This window comes from Eubalaena glacialis, chromosome 20, assembly GCF_028564815.1.
Source record: "Eubalaena glacialis isolate mEubGla1 chromosome 20, mEubGla1.1.hap2.+ XY, whole genome shotgun sequence".
Lineage (NCBI taxonomy): Eukaryota > Metazoa > Chordata > Mammalia > Artiodactyla > Balaenidae > Eubalaena > Eubalaena glacialis.
The window spans coordinates 3,952,869-3,960,854 of NC_083735.1; the positions used below are offsets into that span (position 1 = coordinate 3,952,869).

The 7,986-nt window shown below is 35.9% G+C and overlaps 1 long non-coding RNA gene across 1 annotated transcript in view; it reads left to right on the top strand.

Annotated features, from left to right (window-relative positions):
* Positions 1-414, top strand: part of LOC133081247 (uncharacterized) — a 256,157-nt gene extending 255,743 nt beyond the window's left edge. The window contains exon 5 of the long non-coding RNA XR_009698770.1: positions 372-414. This is a non-coding gene — a long non-coding RNA (uncharacterized LOC133081247). The remainder of the gene's footprint in view (positions 1-371) is intronic.
* Positions 415-7,986: the final 7,572 nt, after the last annotated feature.

The window sequence follows — 7,986 nt, forward strand, 5'->3', positions numbered from 1 at the left end:
TTCAAATAATGGAGTATTTGGTTGGCACCATAGTGACACCAAAGACACAGTGTGAGGCAATTAAAATACATGACTATATCCAAAATTTAGTTATCTATAGTCTTCAGGAAATAAAACCAAACAGTTTTGGAAGACACTGTGAAAGACTTTCATATAACAATTATACAAACATCTTTAATTACATCCTAGTAAAGGAATTAAGTGAAATGAACTATGTAAGAACTTTCCAGGAAAAGGCCAATCACAATCTGGATGTAACAGTAGCTAAACAAGAAATTTGCCACCTGCAAGATAACAAAATCTGTGTGAGGAGATGTGGCCTATGCATTCTAGGGGGTACCTAGCTAACTCATTTGTATTTAACTTCTCAGGGACATTTGGCACTTTCTGCTTTGTAACTCAGCAGATTTGGAGCATTTTCTTATTTACCTTAGAACTTGAAGAGCAACTTAAGATGCGTCCTGTTTTTACTGCTTGAACAGTTAGTTACCAGGTAAGACTGACACATAATTTTCACAACTTCCTCTCTCTTTTTACATTTCTAATCCAACTTTAATTCAATAACGTCTAGCATTGTGGAATTCTCAGTGAATTTGTAAATCTCGTACATGTGGATAATTTAGTTTTGCCTCTCAATGTGTTCCGAAAAACCCTCAGAGACACATAATTTTATATTTATTTAAAACCCCTTTCAGAACGTTCTGTTCAAAAATAAAGTTAAAAAGCAACTGACAGGTCAATCAGTAAGTTACTGGAGTATCATTGGTAAAAAAATTTAACTGCATAAATAACAATATTAATTTTAGTAAAAGAATTACTGAAGTACACACTCTACCCTTCAATTGTGCTGGGTAAAGGTTTTTGTTTTATTGATAACTCTAGGGTTCTGCTAACTTTCCAACTAGGAGAGAAGATTTAGAAACCCAAATGCCAAAATACAGTTTGAAATAAGAAAAGTTTCACTGCCTAATTAGTAGATTTTGGAGACAAAGTTAGCAGGTAATTAATATTTCTTAATGCCTGTTTTGAGCCAGCCTCTCTGTTGGCTGCCTTTTTGTCTCCTCGTATTCTTCTCACAAATCTGAGGACCTCTTCTGTTCTCCATACTGTATGTTGGTAAACTGATGGGCACAAAGGTGAAATCATTTGCACGTGGTGCTAAAAATCATATGGCACAGAAAGTCTCAAATACTGTTCTAGATGATCCTAACGTCCACAGATCTTTCACATTGTTACAAAATATAATTTTGATGATTAAGTACTTAATCCAAAAAATTTTCCCATTAAACTAATTTTTCCCAGAGCAACAGCTGTAAAATCAATCAGAATAACTTAAATAATTTGAAACGCTTCATATAAACTAGTTGTGAAGTTGCGATACTGTTATTTTTTTTTTAATAGATTTTATTTTTTAGAGAAGTTTTAAGTTCACAGCAAAATTGAGCAGGAAGTATGCAGATTTCTCATATACCTCCTGCCCCCGCATGTGTATAACCTTTGCCAGTATCAGCATCCCCCGCCAGCATGGCACATGTATTACAGGTGGTGAACCTACATTGACACATCATAATCACCCAAGCCCATAGTTTACATTACACTTCACTCTTGGTGTTGAACATTCTCTGGGTTTGGAAAAACATACAATGACATGGACCCATCCTTTTAGTAGTATACTGATTAGTTTCATTGTGCTCCATCTATTCCTTCCTCCTGCCTATCCCTGGCAACCACTGATCTTTTTATTGTCTCCATAGTTTTGTGTTTTCCAGAATGCCATATAGAAATAATTATACTATATATAGCCTTTTTCAGATTGGCTTCTTTCACTTAGCAATATGCATTTAAGTTTCCTCTGTGTCTTTACCTGGCTTGATAGCTCATTTCTCTTTAGTGCTGAATGATATTCTATTATCTGGATATAGTACAGTTTATTTATCCAGTCACAGACTGGAGGACATTTTGGTTGCTTCTAAGATTTGGCAATTATGAATAAAGCTGCTATAAACATCTGTGTGCAGGTTTTTGTGTAGATATATTTTCAACTCCTTTGGTAAATGAGAAGGAGAGGTTTATGGATATTATGCTGTGGATATGTGTAGTTTTGTAAAAAACTTGACAAACTGTCTTCCAACATGCCTATACAATTTTGCATTCCAAACAGCAATGAATAAGGATTCCTGTTTCTCCATATCAACACCAGCAATCGCTGTTGTCAGTATTCTGGAATTTGGCCTTTCTGATAGATGTTTAGCAGTATTTCACTGTTCTAATTTGCAATTCCTTAATGACATGTGGTGTGGAGCATCCTTTCATATGCTTATTGCCATCTGCGTATCTTCAGTAAGGTGTCAGTTAAGGTCTTTTGCTCATTTTTTACTTGGATTGTTTTCTTAGTGGTTGAATTTTAAGAGTTCCTTGTACAATATATATTTGGATAAAAGTACCTTATCAAAGGTATCTTTTGCAAATATTTCCTCTCTGTCTGTGCCTTGGTTGTTCATTTTCTTGATTATGAGTGACATATGAGAATGTAGTCCTTTCCTTTCCCCACCTCAGTCCCTGTCTCAGTATAGATGACTTTTCTGTTTAATTAGAGGTTGATATTTTAGCATGATATTGGAATATAATCCAAGGAGATAAAAAATTAATCCTATTCACAGTTGAGTCCCAGTACATCCTGTCAATTCTTCTGGCTTCTCAGTACATCAAATATTGTGCTACCAAACATTCTGCCGTTTCATATTGTATCGTTGGGTTATTGAGTTCCCAAATAACTTTACACTATATAAAATAAATAACATGAAATAAATTGAGCTGCCTCTAAGATGAAAAAAGAAGATGGAAAGAAAAAGAGGTGTCAAGAAAGACAGTCAAAGAAGAAGAAAAAAATATGCCATTTTATTATGCAGTAAGAACAGAAAACACTAATTTCCTTCCTATCAAAATTAAAGTCTTTGTGATCTAAGTTTTTTTTCAGGGCTTGCGGGTGGTATGGGTGATTGCTTATACAGGCATACCTCAGGCATATTATGGGTTTGGTTCCAGACCACTGCAATAAAGCAAATATCACAATAAAGAGAGTCACAGTTTTTTTTGGTTTGCCAGTGCATATAAAAGTTATATTTACACTATAGTGTAGTCTAATTAAGTGTGCCATAGCATTAGGTCTAAATAAACATACCTTAATTTAAAAATACTTTATAGCTAAAAAATGCTAACCATCATCTAAGCCTTCATAGAGTCTTAATTTTTTGTTGGTGGAGGGTCTTGCCATGATGTAGATGGCTGCTGACTGATCAGGGTAGTGGTTGCTGAAGGGTGGGGCATTTGTGGCAATTTCCTAAAAAAACACAACGATGAATTTGCAACATCTATTGACTCTTCCTTTCACAAAAGATTTCTCAGTAGCAGGCAATACTGTTTGACAGCATTTTACCCACAGTAGAACTTCTTTCAAAATTGCAGTCCTCTCAAAACCTTCTGACACTTTCTCAACTAAGTTTATGGAAAATTCTAAATCCTTTGTTGTTATTTCAGTAATCTTCACCGCATCTTCAGGAGTAAATTTCATCTCAGGAAACCACTTTCTTTGCTCATGCATAAGTAGCAACTCCTCATCTGTTCAAGTTTTACCATGATATTGCAGCAATTCAGTCACCTCTTCAGGGTCTATTTCTAATTCTAGTTCTCTTGCTATTTCCACCACATCTGCAGTTACTTCCTCCACTCAAGGCTTGAACCCCTCAATCCGTGCAGCTTGGAATCAACTTCTTCCAAACTCCTGTGTATGTTAATATTTTGGGTTTAAGGGGGAAGAAACGGTCAATTAGAGAAAAGCTTCTAGTGATGCAACAAGCTGAGGGAAAAAGGACCAGTTACAGAACTATCCTTATTCTGTCAGAGAAGTGCTGATGGATTTGCAAAATTGGGACAGGGTGGGAACTTTTGTAAAAGTTCTTAACTCTTGCCATGGGCTGTACTGAACATCCAACCTTGCAAAATTGAGATCAAACACTACTCCTTTATGTCTTCTTGGAGGGATTTTAAAGGAATTTGTATCTATGACATATCATAGACTGACTTCCTCGGCACACATAGAAGCCAAATCCATCCTACAGGAAAGAATACCTACTCTATAAAATCTATTATTCAGAAACCATGGGTGAAAAGAAATATTAGTAGATAGTTGGCACCAGTGCCTTCTCTTTGCACTTTAAAATATATGAGATTCCACTTCCCTATGTTTAAATATCTGCTTAAAAGACTTATTTTATTTTATTTTATTTTAATTTTATTTTATTTTTATTTATTTATTTTTGGCTGTGTTGGGTCTTCGTTTCTGTGCGAGGGCTTTCTCTAGTTGCGGCGAGCGGGGGCCACTCTTCATCGCGGTGCGCGGGCCTCTCACTATCGCGGCCTCTCTTGTTGCGGAGCACAGGCTCCAGACGCGCAGGCTCAGTAGTTGTGGCTCATGGGCCTAGTTGCTCCGCAGCATGTGGGATCTTCCCAGACCAGGGCTCGAACCCGTGTCCCCTGCATTGGTAGGCAGATTCTCAACCGCTGCGCCACCAGGGAAACCCCCACAGATGTTCTTAATGGTGTGTAGAATGGTGAATCCTTTCCAGGTTTTCCATTGAATTTGCTCAAATCCATCAGAATAATCACTGTCTTTGGCAGGTATAGCCTTAGAAAATGCATTTCTTCAATAATAAGACTTGAAAGTCGAAATGACTCCTCGATCCACGGGCTGCAGGATGGGTGCTGTGTCAGCAGGCACGACAACAACTTTCATCTCATCGTGTGTCTCCATCAGAGCTCTTGGGTGTCCAAGTGCATTGTCACCGAGCAGTAATATTTTGAAAGGAATCTTTTGGTCTGAGCAATAGGTCTAAACAGTGGGCCTAAAATATTCAGTAGACCATATTGTAAAAAGATGTGATGTCATCCATGCTTTGTTGTTCCATTTATAGAGCACAGGCAGGGTAGATTTAGCATAATTCTTAAGGGCTCTAGGATTTTCAAATGGGCATTGGCTTCAACTTTTAGTCACCAGCTGCATTAGCCCCTAACAAGAGAGTCAGCCTGTCCTTTGAAACTTTGAAGCTTGGTGTTGACTTGCACTCTCTAGCTATGAAAGGCCGAGATGTCATCTTCTTCCAATAGAAGGCTGTTTTATTTAAATTGAAAATCTGTGATTTAGTGTGGCTGCCTTCATTATTTATCTGAGTTAGATCTTCTGGGTAACTTGGTGAAGCTTCTGCATCACCACTTGCTGCTTCGCCTTGTATAATACTTTGATTTTACAAAGTTGGCTTCTTTCCTTCAACCTCATGAACCAACCTCTGCTGGCTTCACACTTTTTTCTGCAGCTTCCTCACCTCTCTCAGCCTTCATAAAACTGAGGAGACTTAGTGCCTTGCCCTGGATTAGGCTTTGGCTTAAGGGAATGTTGTGTTTGGTCTGATCTATCCAGACCACTCAAACTTTCTCCACATCAGCGATAAGGCTGTTTCGCTCTGTAATGGTGCATGTGTTCACTGGAGCAGCAGTTTTGATTTTCTTCAAGAACGTTTCCTTTGCTTTCACAACTTGGCTAACTGTTTGGCATGAGAGGCTTAGCTTTCTCCTACCTTGGTTTTTGACACGCCTTCCTCTCTAAGCTTAACCATTTCTAGCTTTTGATTTAAAGCGAGGGACATGCAACACTTCCTCTTACTTGAACACTTCGAGGCCATTGTACGTTTGCTAATTGGCCTGAGTTCAAATTGGTGTGTCTCAGGGAATAGGGAGGTCTGAGGAAAAGGAGAGAGACAGGGGAAAAGGTCGGTTGGTGGAACAGTCTGAACACATACAACATTTACCGATTAAGTTTGCCATCTATGTTGGGCACAGTTCATCATGCCCCCAATTACAATAGTAACATCAAAAATCACTGATCACATATCACCATGGCAACTACAATAATAATAAAAAAGTTTGAAATATTGCAAGAATTAACAAAATGTGACACATAGAGATGAAGTGGGTAAATACTGTTGGAAAAATAGTGCGATACACTTGTTGAGGCAGGGTTGCCACAAACCTTAAATTCAAAAAAACAACAAAAAAACCCCACCACAATACTGATGAAGTGAAATAAAGGGAAGCACAGTAAAATAAGGTAGGCCTGTATGATCTGAGTATGTTCATCCTGTCAGCTAACATGATGCCAATGAGGAACATGTCAGGGACTGCTCCAAAGTTGGTCCATTGCTACTTAACCAGGTATATAGACTTACCCCCAAATGAAGTTTCCTAATTCATGGTGAAATATCACTTTCATGAAAAATAATTTTTCAAAAGGAAACACTCTTGCATAATAATAAAAAAAAACAGCTAAATGTTTTCTATAGGAATAGGACAACAATCTCTATTGGAACATGCCTGCCAGTGGTAGATCTTGAATAATGCTCTTATAGAAATCTCAGCATCTATTTCTTTCTAATTTGGCATTTAAAAGAGCTAAAATTACAACCAAATTGAATGGAACAAAATACAAAACTTATTTTAAAAAAAAAAAAGGTATCCAAAATCACATAGTATTAATTTAATTCAAATGATGCATACATCTAATGTTGAGCCCCTCTGATATTTTGGTTTTATCTGCAATAAATATATTAGTAGATTTAACAAATTTCCTTAGTTTTCCATTGAGCCTATCATATATCATAATGCAAAGTAACAAATTAAAGTCAAATAATATCAAGCCTAATGCAGAATATTTAAAATTTGTAACTTATATGATGAGAAGCATCAGAAATATAGTCACTAAGTATAGTAGTAATATTTTAATTGTAAGAAAATATATATAACATAAAATTTACCATTTTAACCATTTTTAAGTGTACAGATCAGTGGCATTAAGTACATTCACACTGTTGTACAACCTTCACCAGCATCCAGGGCTAATATTTATACTCACGTAACAGAAAAACTCTGGTAAGAATTTTGGTAGTATCATGAAATTTGGCTCGATGCAAAATAATCTTATTTCTCTTATAAAATAACTCATATTAGGACTATATATCCTACTATGGGACTGTTTAAGTACATTAATTGTCTTTATTACATTTGTGGAAGGAACATTGGTCTTACAATTAGCAAAGTTAGTACATAGACATAACTCTACCATGTATGAGGAGGTGCTTAATCTTGGGCATATTGAGAACAGATTAAGAAAAGTGAGGGACCCAAATGTGTCTTATTACTAACCACCATCCAACTCAATCTCACATCTGCAGCTAAACCGCACTGCCCTATCGCTCACATTCGAATGCACCCTCCTTTGCTTAGCATTTACATTTAGACAAAAACCTAAGGCAAGCTAAGCAATTAAGCAAAAACTAAAACAAATATAAAAAAAAAATTGTGCCTATTCTACCGTCATAATTATGCACCGTGATTTATTTTGTGTTACTTAAATAAAACATGTTAGACAGGAAATAGTTAATTTATACTAAATCCTATGGTGTTAAGTTGTATTGTAGAAATGAATACCCTCACCTCATTTTAGAATATTTGTCTTTAAATCAAGCAAATGTGAAACCCCTAGGAATCATCCAGAGAACAAGCTAATTTAACTATAAATTGGTTCAACTTTGATTGGAAATATTAATCAAACTCTCCAAATACTATAAAATTAAGATGCAATTAGATGCCTTTCTGGTTTAGCATGTGAATGCTGTTGAATATATTTAGTTCACTGTTTTATGAAGGATGATAATGACATATCTTTAAGCTTCTATGAAATTAATTGAAGATAATATATAAAGGAATGATGTTATTTTTCTTTATAAATCCTATTTCTTTATTAATCAAGCTTCATTCCTTTTATCACTAGCATTTGTCACTTTCCTAAGGCTTTCAAAATAACTTAATAAACTAAAATTTATATTCCATATTTACTGTATAAATATTCTATCAGTTACTTATATATTCAAATTAGAT